Genomic DNA, 13,929 nt, shown 5'->3' on the forward strand with positions numbered 1-13,929 from the left:
TACGAACCACTGGGACCTTTCCCAAAAGATAGTTGCAAGGTGGTACAAAACCCCAGTTATACTGGCAAAGTTTATTCCGTCATATTCTCCCCTATGCTGGAGAAAATGAGGACAAGTGGCTAACATTTATCATGTGTTCTGGGCCTGCGTTGGCATCTCAAATTTTTGGAAGAAAATCTTCCAAGTAATGGCAGAGATCACTGGCATGCTCAAGAAACCCGACCCCGCTCTTGCAATCCTACACATAGGGACCCATGACTACCCGAAAGAGTACCAAGCTATAATAACCCACCTCTTACTGGCGGCCAAGCTCATTATAGCACGACATTGGAAGGATGACTCAGCCCCTAGCCATAGCGAAGTAATGATTCAAGTAAACCTGAATTACCAATATGAATGCTTACTGAATGCTAGGACAGCTACATTCATGAAATCTTTCGATATTCAATGGGCAGCGTGGATTTCATGGTACCCTAACCAACAGACCTAATGTCCGAAGTGATATTTGAAATTTCCTCTTGATACGATGTCTATGCTCTCTTTATGCATTGTAGTTTCTGTATACCCCACTCATTACTTTTAAAAATTGTACTTTCTTTGAGTGAGCAACTGTCAGTTATACTGTTTGTATGTATGTTCTTGTTATGTTTGCAAAATTCAATAAAAAAATATTTAGAAGAAAAAAAAAAGGACGAAAACATCAGAAACATGTATGTATGTATATATATATATAGTACTAAACAATCTAGATATGTGTCTGTAAGGACATGTGCATATATATAAAAGCACAAGCCATAATTCATATGTAGCACCCTCCTAGGTAGGTGCTAGGTAAAATATAAGTGTGGCCCTGTTCTGCTTATCAGGGGGGCCAGATCTGTTAGTTAGCCTGTCACATGCTTCCAGGTGTGACTTATTGAGTCTGGGGAGTCTCCCCACTGTATCCAATGAGAGATCTTGTTGGACAGTGGAGGAAACCTAGCCAATACCACACCAGGGTTTATGACTGTGCCAGTGGGTGGGCATTGCTGCAGTGCATTCTGGGATTGGGAATAAATCCTGAGGGGGCATGGGACAGGGTGTCTTTTGGCGGGAGCAAAGTCCCAGGAGGAGGTGGACGGCTGTCTCTCCTCCTGCTGAAGTGAGGAAGGTGGTCCACAAATATATACATAAAACCATATATCCACATGTGCAACACCTATGGTGGGTTATGAGGTAATTAAAAAATGAAAAAAAAAGGGCAGAAGAAAAAGAAAAATTGTACATGATGGATTCGAAAAAAAGAGTACCACAAGACCCTATGCTACACTGACAAGGTATAGGGGCTCGTTGTGAACGGATATACAGTCAGGTCCATAAATATTGGGACATTGACACAATTCTAATCTTTCTGGCTCTATACACCACCACAATGGATTTGAAATGAAACAAACAAGATGTGATAATTAATTTAATTTGAGGATATTTACATCAAAATCAGATGAACGGAGTAGGAATTACAACAGTTTGTATATGTGCCTCCCACTTTTTAAGGGACCAAAAGTAATGGGACAGATTAACAATCCTAAATCAAACTTTCACTTTTTAATACTCGTTTGCAAATCCTTGTTAGTCAATTACAGCCTGAAGTCTGGAACGCACGAGAGCCCCTTGAGAGGCGTCTTAACTGACTTTGAGCCTCATTGATTTGAATAGAAGTTGCATCCAAGTCGGATCATGATGATCCGACTTGTGGTGCGACTTGTGCTTTGAGGATCTTGAAGGGGAACCCTACACCAAAATGTAAAAAAAAAAAAACGGTGTGGGGGTTCCCAAGATTCATACTAAGGCCTTTGAGTCTGGTATGGAGCGTGAAAAAAAACCCCATGCCAAAATGAAAAAAAAAAAAACGGTGTTGGACCTCCCCAAGACCATCCCAGACCTTTCGGTCTGATGTGGAACCCCCATGTTGAAAAAAATAAAAATTCGGCATGCGGTCCCCCCCCCCCCCCCACAATCCATACCAGATCGGAGGAAGAAGACCAGAGGAACACCAAACAGAACCAAAGGGAGAAGACCGGAGGAAGATTTTTAAAAAAGGACTCCTCAAAACTGTCTCTTGTCTTTATTTACACTTTATTTACACTACACTGACTTTTTTTGGGGGTGAATGGGTAAGGGTACAATGTACCCCATGGGGTGGCAGGATCTGGGGGCCTCCTTGTTAAAAGGGGCTTCCAGTTTTTGATAAGCCCCCTGCCAGCAGACCCCACACAACCACTGCGCAGGGTTGTCTGAAAGAGGCCCTTGTCCCCATCAACATGGGGACAAGGTGCTTTGGGGTAGGAGGCGCAGAGCCCCTCCCTGCCCCAAAGCACCACCCCCCATGTTGAGGGCATGTGGTCTGGTAAGGTCCTGGGGGGGGCGCTTGCTCCCTCCCTTTCTGACCTGCCAGGCTGCATGCTTATCAGATAAGGGTCTGGTATGGATTGAGGGGGGGGGGGGTGCACGCAATTTTTTTTTTTTTTCCATTTTGGCGTGGGGTTCCCTTTCAAGACCCATACCAGATTCAAAGGGCCTAGTATGGATCTTGGGGGGGGACACCACTTCATTTTTTTTTTTTTAATTTTGGCATGGGGTTCCCCTTCAAGATCCTCAGAGCACAAATCACACCACAAGTCGGATCTTTATGATCCGACTTGGATGCGACTTCCATTCAAATCAATAGGATCTCATAGCGTTAAGCAGCCTTTAGCAGCATCAGAGGTTTTTTTAGCTGTAACGCCGGTCCTTAGAATGCACTGAACTTAGGTTTTCTTTTGCATTTTGAAAACGCCTATGCCACTTACAGCTTTTAAAAGCCTGTGTGTGCAAGAGGTCATAGAATAACATGAAAATGCGTTTTTAAGATGTGCAAAAAAATAAGTCTGACGCTGTTAAAAGCAGCTATAAAAATGCCCTGTGTGCATGGGGACTTAGGCTTTGAAAATGTAACATGAAAACAGCATGACAGATCGCAATATACTACATTGATTTATATACGCTCACTTTATTCGTTAACCGCTTGCCGTCCGCCGCACGACTATTTACTGCGGCGGTCAGCCCCGTACAGGCAAAGTGACGTAGGACTACGTCACTAGCCTGTGAGCCTCTAGGGGGCGAGCGCGCGCCGCCCGAGGCGCGCTCCCATCCCCGCTCATTCCCTAACAAGTCTGCGCGTGTGACCGGCGGACCCGATGTCCGCCGGTCACTCGCGATCTCCCGGTGGAGAGGGAGAAAGGCGAACGGCTGATGTAAACAAAGCCGCCTGCCATTCTCCCTGATCTAACTGCAGAGATCATACGATCCTGCTATGTAGGATCGTATGTCTCTGTGGTAACATCACTAGCCACACCCCTTTACAGTTAGAAGCACGCCCCTAGGGACACACTTAACCCCTGCATCACCAATAAAGTTAACACCTTCCCTGCCAGTGTCATTTTTACAGTAACAGTGCATATGTATAGCACTGATTACTGTAGTAATGTCACTGGTACCCCCCAAAAGTGTCAAAAATGTCAGTCAAGGGTCCGATCTGTCCGCCGCAATGTCGCAGTCCCGCAAAATTTTTTTTAAAAAAATCGCAGATCGTCGCCATTACTCGTTAACCACTTGCCGACTGCCTAAAGCCGATCTACGTCGGCAGTCAGCCCCTCACAGGCAAAGTGACGTAGGCCTACGTCGCTAGCCTGTGAGGGTTTAGGGAGCGAGCGCGCACCCCCCCCGCGCGTGTGACCGGCGGACACAATGTCCACCGGTCACTCGGCGATCGTCGGGGGAGAGGGAGAAAGGCAGGCAGCTTGTGTAAACAAGCTGCCTGTCATTCTCCCCTGTGTATGAAGGATGATCATTCGGTTCTACTATGTAGAACCGTTGATCACTGTTCATACATATGAAGCCACAGCCAATCACAGTAGAAAGCAGTAGAAAGCACCAATCAAAATACGCTTTTTGCGATTTTTTTTACCAAACATAGGTAGCATAAAACAAATTGGCCGAAAATGTTAAAAAATTTAGATTTTTACATTTTTTTGGGGGGGGAATTTCATATAAAAAAATGTGAAAAATATTACTATTTTTGCAAAATTGACGCTCTTTTTTTGTTTATAGCGCATGATCAAAAAATCGCACAGGTGATCAAATACCACCAAAAGAAAGCTCTGTTTGTGGGAAAAAAAGGACGCCAAATTTGTTTAGATACAGCGTCGCACGACCGCGCAATTGTCCGTGCCGAATCGCAAAATACCCCCTGGTCAGGAAGGGGGTAAAATCTTCCGGGGCTTAAGTGGTTAAAAGAAAACACCAAAAATGACAGAAATCTTTCCCTTTGTTAGTAAACGAAATAACTTTTGCGCAAACCAATCAAAATACGCTTATTGCGATTTTTTTTACCAAACATATGTAGCAGAAAATAAATTGGCCAAAAATGTTAAAAAATTTTGGATTTTTAAATTTTTTTGGGGGGGGGGGGGAATTTCATATAAAAAAATTTGAAAAGGACCCCGGTCCGCCTTCGCAGGATGAATCCCTCCTGCTCCGCCTTATGTTGGCGCTGTGGGAAAGAGAGGGGCTCCCTTTATCATATTTTCTGGGCATGTTCCCTTATACAACCTTTTTGGTCCATGGTGATGGCTACGCTTCAAGCAGCGGTGGGTTTGGATTTGCCGCTTGACCCTTTGCATTGTCCACTGGGCCTACCGTTCCCTAGGATCACTAAGACGGCAACAAAACTGATCTCATTCCTCCTTTTGGCAGCTAAGAGGGCTATCCCAAAAAGTGTTGGTTAAAGCAACCCCCGACCCCCCCCCCCCCCTGATAAACCCCTTTTTCTGAAGCTGGTTTCGGAGATTCGGGAGATGGAGTCCCTGACGGGAAGGGTACACGATGAACTTATTAAGTTTAATGCTGTCTGGGATGACTGAGACTCATATGTTTTGAACTCTACCTGATCTCATGGTTTCTTCTTGCATGCATGCTTTCTACAATTGCTGCTTTGCTACCTACCCACAGTTGATGCAGTTCTGTACTGTTTGATTTACCATTTCTGTAGATGTACTGTTTTTTGCCTCTTTGCTCTTTCATGGGGGCACCACTCCCTTTTCTGTTTGTTTTATGCCATTGCATTATTCCTGTAATGTGATTATCTTTTGTGCAAATAAAAATATAATTAAAAAAAAAAAAATGTAAAAATATTGTTATTTTTTCAAAATTTACGCATTTTTTTGTTTATAGCGCAAAAAGTAAAAATCACACAGGTGATCAAATATCACCAAAAGAAATCTCTGTTTGTGGGAAAAAAAGGACGTCAATTTCATTTGGGTACAGCGTCGCACGACCACGCAATTATTCGTTAAAGTCACGCAGTGCCGAATCGCAAAATAGGGCCAGGTCAGGAAGGGGGTAAAATCTTCCAGGGCTTAAGTGGTTAAATGACTGCTGGTGTTCTGTCACATTAGCAAACTTGCGCATGCACAGAAATTATTCAGCTAGTCAGTGGCATAGCGTGGGTTGTCAGCACCCGGGGCAAGGCAAGTCATTTGCGCCCCCTACACAAACCTACTAGACCACTATACAGACCTACCCCACCATACACTGACACCTACACTGACCCCCCTTCACTTACCCCCACTACACTGACACATACACTGACCCCCCATACACTGACCCCTACACTGACTCCCCCTTACATTTCTATACACTGACCCCCCCATACACTAACACCCCCTACACTGACACCTATACAGACCCCCCTACACACTGACCCCTACACTAACACCTATACTGACACCCCCTACACTGACCCCCCCCCCCCCATACACTGACAGCTACACTGACACCTATACTGACCCCCTTACATTCCCACATACACTGACCCCCAATACACTGACCCCTACACTGACTCCCCCCTACATTTTCACATACACTGACCCCCTACACTAATAGCTATACTAACCCCCCCTACACTGACCGCCACATACACTGACACCTATATTGACCCCCCTACATTTCCACATACACTGACCCCCCCTACACTTTGCCCCCCCCCATACACTGACACCTATGCTGACCCCCCTACACTGACACACCCTCCTCTACACTGACCCCCCCCATACACTGACACCTACACTGACCCCCCGTACACTGACACCTACACTGACACCTATACTGACCCCCTTACATACCCACATACACTGACCCCCCCTACACTTTGCCCCCCCCCATACACTGACACCTACGCTGACCCCCCTACTACACTGACACCACCCCCCCCCCCTTCCCTGGGCCCTGGGGGCAGGCAAGACATCACTTACCTTGTTCTGTGCCAATACACTGGCGACTCGAGGAGGGGAGAGACAGCATGTCGGTGGCCAGCCGGACAGCAGGGGAAGACTCCGGAAGCGGTGCTGCACATGCACCGAGCCACAGACTGGCATCTTCATCCACGACCAGCCCCGCCCCCTGGCCGCATGACACCTTCAGCGGTCCGCCGCTCGTCTTGCACAAAGCGGCGGCCACTGAGCCAAGAGGTGGAGTGCGGGCGGGCAACTTCAGAATAAAGGGACACTTTGATCCCGCCGATTGCGGGCGTGAGATGCGCCCCCCTAAATGTTGCGCCCGGTGCCAGTGGCCCCCCCCTGCACCCCCCACGCTACGCCACTGCAGCTAGTGGAATGTCACTTCCGTTACCTAATCTGATGGGTCGCCTATTCTAAAGCCCTTATGTACTATCCTGTCTCTCTCCTTGCTGAGATCTGGTATCTTCGCTAGCTCTGATGGCTTCAGAGCTTTTTCGAGGCAGAGGGGTTGATTTACTAGAACTTCAAAGTGCAAAATGTGGTGCAGCTCTGCATAGAAACCAATCAGGGTCCAGGTTGTTTTGTTAAAGCTTAATTGAAGAAGCTGAAGTTAGAAGTTGGCTACCATGCACAGCTGCACTCTCCAGTTTTTGTAGTTTGCACTCTCCAGTTTTTGTAAACCAATCCCCAGAGGGTGATATTACCTTTGTTCCAGAACGTCTGTGCGTTTCCTGTGCTTTGGAGGATTCAGAGCGGAATAACAGCAGTGTGTGGATCTATGTGACCTTCCTCCTTCAGAGCCTCATCGCCATGTGATGAAGTTTCAGTAAAATACAACTATGACGAGGAGAAAGGGGGGAGCATTGGGTTGGATGTCACAAGAGGTTGTGCAATCTAAACAGGAACGAGGAAAGAGCAAGCAGAAGGAGGCAGCTGCCAAGTTAAAGTGATTGTAAAGTTTCGTGTTTCTTTTTGAAATAACAAACATGTTATACTTACCTCCTCTATGTAGTTGGTTTTGAATAGAGTGGCCCGGATCCTCTTCTTCTTGGGTCCCTCTTCTGTGCTCCTGACCCTTCCCTCCTGTTGAGTTCCCCCCACAGCAAGCAGCTTGTATTCTGTCAAAACAGCCAACTCGTCAAAATGTCCAACCAAGTCACTTCCAGAGACTCTCCAACCGCTGTATTCGTAGATTTCAACGAGTTATCTCTTGACAGAACACTGGCAGAGTAAACACTACGGTAAATGACAAGTTGGCTGTTTTAACAGAACACCAGCAGCATATATACTATGGCAGACGACGAGTTGGCTGTTTTAACAGAACACCAGCAGCATATATACTATGGCAGACGACGAGTTGGCTGTTTTAACAGAACACCAGCAGCATATACACTATGGCAGACGACGAGTTGGCTGTTTTAACAGAACACCAGCAGCATATATACTATGGCAGACGACGAGTTGGCTGTTTTAACAGAACACCAGCAGCATATACACTGTGGCAGACGACGAGTTGGCTGTTTTAACAGAACACCAGCAGCATATATACTATGGCAGACGACGAGTTGGCTGTTTTAACAGAACACCAGCAGCATATATACTATGGCAGACGACGAGTTGGCTGTTTTAACAGAACACCAGCAGCATATATACTATGGCAGACGACGAGTTGGCTGTTTTAACAGAACACCGGCAGCATATACACTATGGCAGACCAGTGGCGTCTCCAGCTTTCATATTTAGGGGGGGCACATGGGGGGCCAGGGACAAAAGTAGGGGGGCCAACTATAAAACGCAATTTATATATACACATATATATACACACACTATCTATCTCTCTATCTATATCTCTCTATCTATATCTCTCCATCTCTCTATCTCTCTATCTCTATCTATATCCATCTATCTCTCTATCTATATCCATCTATCTCTCTATCTATATCCATCTATCTCTCTATCTATATCCATCTATCTCTCTATCTATATCCATCTATCTCTCTATCTATATCCATCTATCTCTCCATCTATATCCATCTATCTCTCTATCTATATCCATCTATCTCTCTATCTATATCCATCTATCTATCTCTCTATCTATATCTATCTCTCTATCTATATCTATCTCTCTATCTATATCTATCTCTCTATCTATATCTATCTATCTATCTATATCTATCTATCTATTTCTCTATCTATTTCTCTATCTATTTCTCTATCTATCTATCTCTCTATCTATCTCTCTATCTATCTCTCAATCTATCTCTCAATCTATCTCTCTATCTATCTCTCTATCTATCTATCTATCTATCTATCTATCTATCTATCTATCTATCTATCTATCTATCTATCTATCTATCTATCTATCTATCTATCTATCTATCTATCTATCTATCTATCTATCTATCTATCTATCTATCTATCTATCTATCTATCTATCTATCTATCTATCTCTCTATCTATCCAAGGCCCAGAGCATCTATCCAAGGCCCACAGCAGATTAGTGGAGTCACCTGTAAGGCAAGGCAGCAGTATGCAGCAATGGAACCAGACACAGTGAGCCAGCACACAAGGAGCAGGCCCAGGGACATCGGTTTTAGAGATGGCACTCGCACTAGTGGAGCAGTTCAGCTCAGCTGTAAAATAAATTTGGTCAGCATGTGAGCCCACATTGTCATTTTCAGGGGTGAGGGTGGTATGAGATGCAAATGTGCAGTTAACTCAATGTGAGTCCATTTCACATTTGCATCTCATACCACCCTCATACCCCTGAAAATGACAATGTGGGCTGACAGTGACATGCTGACAGAATTTTACAGCATTGTTCAGCTATAAAATACTGACAGCTTAGCAAGTCAAGCCCTGTGCCTCCATACGATGCATTACAAATGGCTGGGCATTGACTCACCTCCAAGGCAGGCTGAGGCTGCCAGTGCCACCTCTAAGCCGATGCCAGCCTGTGGCTGGCTCCTGGTGTGCTGCTGCTGCAGTGCTGATGGCTGCTGGCCTGGCTGGCTCCTCAGTCGGCTCCTCAGTCACTCCTCCTGGCTCCTGCGTGCTCCACTGCCAGTGCTCCTCAGTCTGAAATGGAATCCTCCACTCCTCCTCTGCAGTGCCAGTGCTTGGCCTTGGCTTGCTCTTGCTTGCTGCCTAGGCCTTAGGCCTATTCTTGCTGGCTGCCAGTCCACTCCAGACTCCAGTGTGTCTGTCTTGTCTTCGGCCGCCTCGCGGCCTCACCGTCACTCTGGTCAGTGGTCCCGACTCCGACCGTCCCGGACTCCCGGTCCCCGACACAACACACAGTGTGGACTTCTCACCTCACTCCTGTAGACACTCAGCCCGCCGCCAGTCACGCCACTCCCGCGCGCGCTTTCGGGCGGGCTGGTGCGCACTGCGCAGTTGCGCGCCACGCATCTCTGACGTCATGCCGCTGAGCCGCTCCGCTGTGCACCACCCCCTCCGCGCTAGTCGGGACGCCAGTCCGCCCAGCCCGCTCGCCGTCCTGCTCCTGTCCTGTGCTGTGTGTTAGCTGAGCGGCGGCGGCGGGACAAATTCAATTTGTGACAAAGTGTAGTCAGTGTAGTGATTGTGTACAGTATATTGTTGTGCTGATAAATTAATTGGGGGGGCACATGGTGGGGCACAGACGAATTTTGGAGGGGCCATGGCCCCCTCTGGCCCCACCCTAGTGACGCCACTGTGGCAGACGACGAGTTGGCTGTTTTAACAGAACACCGGCAGCATATACACTGTGGTAAATTAAAAGTTACCTGTTTTGACAGAGCACCGGCAGCGTGTACACCACGGTAGACGATGAGTTGGCTGTTTTGACAGAACACCGGTAGCGTATACACTACCACAGACGACAAGTTATCTGTTTTGACAGAACACCGGCAGCGTGTACACCACGGTAGACGACGAGTTGGCTGTTTTGACAGAACACCGGTAGCGTATACACTACCGTAGACGACAAGTTATCTGTTTTGACAGAACACCGGCAGCGTACACACTGTGGTAGATAGAGATGGCCTTGCGGTTCGCCCATCGGTCGGTTCGCGGCAAACTTTTTGCTCGTTCGCCGAACATGCGAACATATGGCGATATTCGCGACCGCCATATTCTTTTACATTGTGAAGAACTTTGACCCATGACACATCCATCAGGTGGTACAGGACAGCCAATTGAGACATTTCAGCACATGGACATACCCCCTACCTTATAAATAGACCTGACCTGGTTGCCATTTTACATTCTGTCTTTTGTCACTGTAGGGAGAGGTTGCTGTGTGGAGCAGGGACAGATTGTCAGTGACGCAAATCGCTAGCTAATATGTCCACAAAAGTCCTTTTAAGGGCTGGTATAGGTGTACTATTGTTTGGTGTGCAGTATATAGGGGTTTAATACACTTATAATATACTTTTTAATATAGAAAGCACATTATAGTGGATTTGTATTGTGTACTGTACAGCATTGTGACTGGTGAGCAGTTCTGCAGCGATACTGCAACTACAAAGAGTGACAAACGCAATTAGAATAAAGTTCTTTATTATTTAAACATATATTATATATAGGCAGGTAGATATATATTATATATAGGCAGGTAGACTAGAAGGATAGTGTCACTGATGCATGCATTGTCCCGGCTCACCGTCCTTTTGGCCTCAAATGGTGACAGGATGATGCATGCATCACTTATCAAAAGCCACTGGCGTGGCGAAAAAAAAAGCCAAGCTCCCCTGACAGAGAGTATACCCCCTGAGGGGTTAATATAGCTAGCTAGTTAAATAGCTTGCTAATTTGAGTAACCAGGGTGAGCAATTTCTTGTTCACACACCTGTATAGTGAATAAATTCGGTGAGGGAATATTTCTATTCCTTAAAGGTGATAGCAGGTGTAATAAAGTGCAATTGCTAAATAAAACAAATTAGCTCAAATATATGTGCAACCCGGGAGCAATAATTAAATTAGTTTTGTGTAACCACAAAAAGGGCCATGTGATGTCAAAAATAAATGTATGTGCAATAATCTTAAAATGGGTAACAAAATGGTTATAATTAAATAGGTGTGCAAACCGGGATATTACCAAGTAAAAGTGCAACACTGAGATATCCATTTGTTATCACTTCAGCTATATCTCAGTGTTGCACTTTTACTTGGTAATATCCCGGTTTTCACACCTATTTAACCACTTGCCGACTGCCTAACGCCGATCTACGTCGGCAGTCAGCCCCTCACAGGCAAAGTGACGTAGGGCTACGTCACTAGCTTGTGAGGGTCTAGGGAGCGAGCGCGCGCCCCCGGAGGCGCGCTCCCGCTCCCGCGTGGTCACGGACCCCCCCGCGCGTGTGACCGGCGGACCCGATGTCCGCCGGTCACTCGGCGATCGGCGGGGGAGAGGGAGAATGTCAGGCAGCTTGTGTAAACAAGCTGCCTGTCATTCTCCTTGCTGTTAGGATACTGATCACTCGGATCTAGTATGTAGATCCGTTGATCAGTGTCCATACAGCTCAAGCCCCAGCCAATCACAGTAGAAAGCACGCCCCTAGGGATACACACAGCCCCTCCCTCCCAAATAAAGTTAACCCCTTCACTACCAGTGTATTTTTACAGTAACAGTGCATATATATAGCACTGATTACTGTAGAAATGTCACTGTTAACCCCAAAAGTGTCAAAAATGTCAGTCAAGGGTCCGATCTGTCCGCCCCAATGTCGCAGTACCGCAAAAAAAATCGCAGATCGCCGCCATTACGCGTTAAAAAAAAAAACAACAAAAATGACAGAAATCTTTCCCTTTGTTAGTAAACGCGATAACTTTTGCGCAAACCAATCAAAATACGCTTTTTGCGATTTTTTTTACCAAACATAGGTAGCATAAAACAAATTGGCCGAAAAAGTAAAAAAATTTTGATTTTTAAATTTTTTTTTGGGGAATTTCATATAAAAAAATGTGAAAAATATTGCTATTTTTGCAAAATTGACGCTCTTTTTTTGTTTATAGCGCGTGATCAAAAAATCGCACAGGTGATCAAATACCACCAAAAGAAAGCTCTGTTTGTGGGAAAAAAAGGACGCCAAATTCGTTTAGGTACAGCGTCGCACGACCGCGCAATTGTCCGTTAAAGTCACGCAGTGCCGAATCGCAAAATACCCCCTGGTCGGAATGGGGGTAAAATCTTCCGGGGCTTAAGTGGTTAACTATAACCAGTAGTCTGTGGCACTTATTGCTATACCATCATCCCTCTCAATGCCGGTATTTTAGAAGACATGAGGTATGGGGTTAGAGTTCCCAGATGAGGAGCAAGGTGCAGTATGCTTTTTTTTTATATTGTGGCTCTTTCAGGTGCTGTTGCAACGGACTGCATGGCAGACAATTGTGTCTTGTCTACAGTCAAGCATGGTGGTGGGAGTGTCATGTTCTGGGGCTGCATAAGTGCTGCCGGCACTGGGGAGCTACAATTCATTGAGGGAATCGTGAATGCCAACATATACTGGGGCATGCTGAAGCAGAATATGATCCCCTCCCTTCAGAGACTGGGCCTCAGGGTGGTATTCCAACATGATAACGACCCCAAACACACCTCCAAGACAACCACTGCTTTGTAAAGCAGCTGAGGGTAAAGGTGATGGACTGGCCAAGCATGTCACTTTTGTGAGATACTGTATATAGGTAAATGGGGGCACTAATTTTTGTTCATTACATCACATTGCAGGCTCTGCTTCCTCCTTGCCAGATAGTGTGTTACATTGCTCCTGCTCACAATGTAATAATATTTTAAGTTACAGCATAAAATATTGATCTCATAAAAGCGCAGTGTTGTGTTTTCAATGGTTTGGCAAACTCATCACCTTGCATAATGAGACAGCAGTAAAGCAAAACCATTAAATTAGTAATGCGGGATATAGCTAACTAATCTTAAAACGCCTTCCCTGCAGAGACTGGGCCTCAGGGCGGTATTCCAACATGATAACAACCCCAAACACACCTCCAAAATGACCACTGCCTTGCTAAAGAAGCTGAGGGTAAAGGTGATGGACTGGCCAAGCATGTCTTCAGACCTAAACCGTATTGAGCATCTGTGGGGCATCCTCAAACGAAAGGTGGAGGAGCACGAATGTAGTATGGTAAGCAACGGGTTAAGTTGCTGTCTGCAAAATGTTACAATACTATGTATATGTCTGGGAGCTGGGTGTGGCTGAAGGTCAGTTCATGCGTGGTGTTCAGTGAATAAAGAAGCAACCAGTACAGCCTGGCCTGTGTTAATACACTACAACAAGGTCTCTAACATCCACCAGCTCCGTGATGTCGTCATGGAGGAGTGGAAGAGGACTCCAGTGGCAACCTGTGAAGCTCTTGTGAACTCCATGCCCAAGAGGGTTAAGGCAGTGCTGGAAAATAATGGTGGCCACACAAAATATTGACACTTTAGGCCAAATTTGCACATTTTAACTTAGGGGTGTACTCACTTTTGTTGCTAGCAGTTTAGACATTGAATTATTTTGTCATTTCTTCAGTGTTGTCACATGAAAATATATAATAAAATATTTACAAAAATGTGAGGGGTGTACTCACTTTTGTGAGATACTGTATATAGGTAAACGGGGAAGGTTATTTTTGT

This window comes from Pelophylax lessonae, assembly GCF_965119305.1.
Source record: "Pelophylax lessonae genome assembly, chromosome: 9".
NCBI lineage: Eukaryota > Metazoa > Chordata > Amphibia > Anura > Ranidae > Pelophylax > Pelophylax lessonae.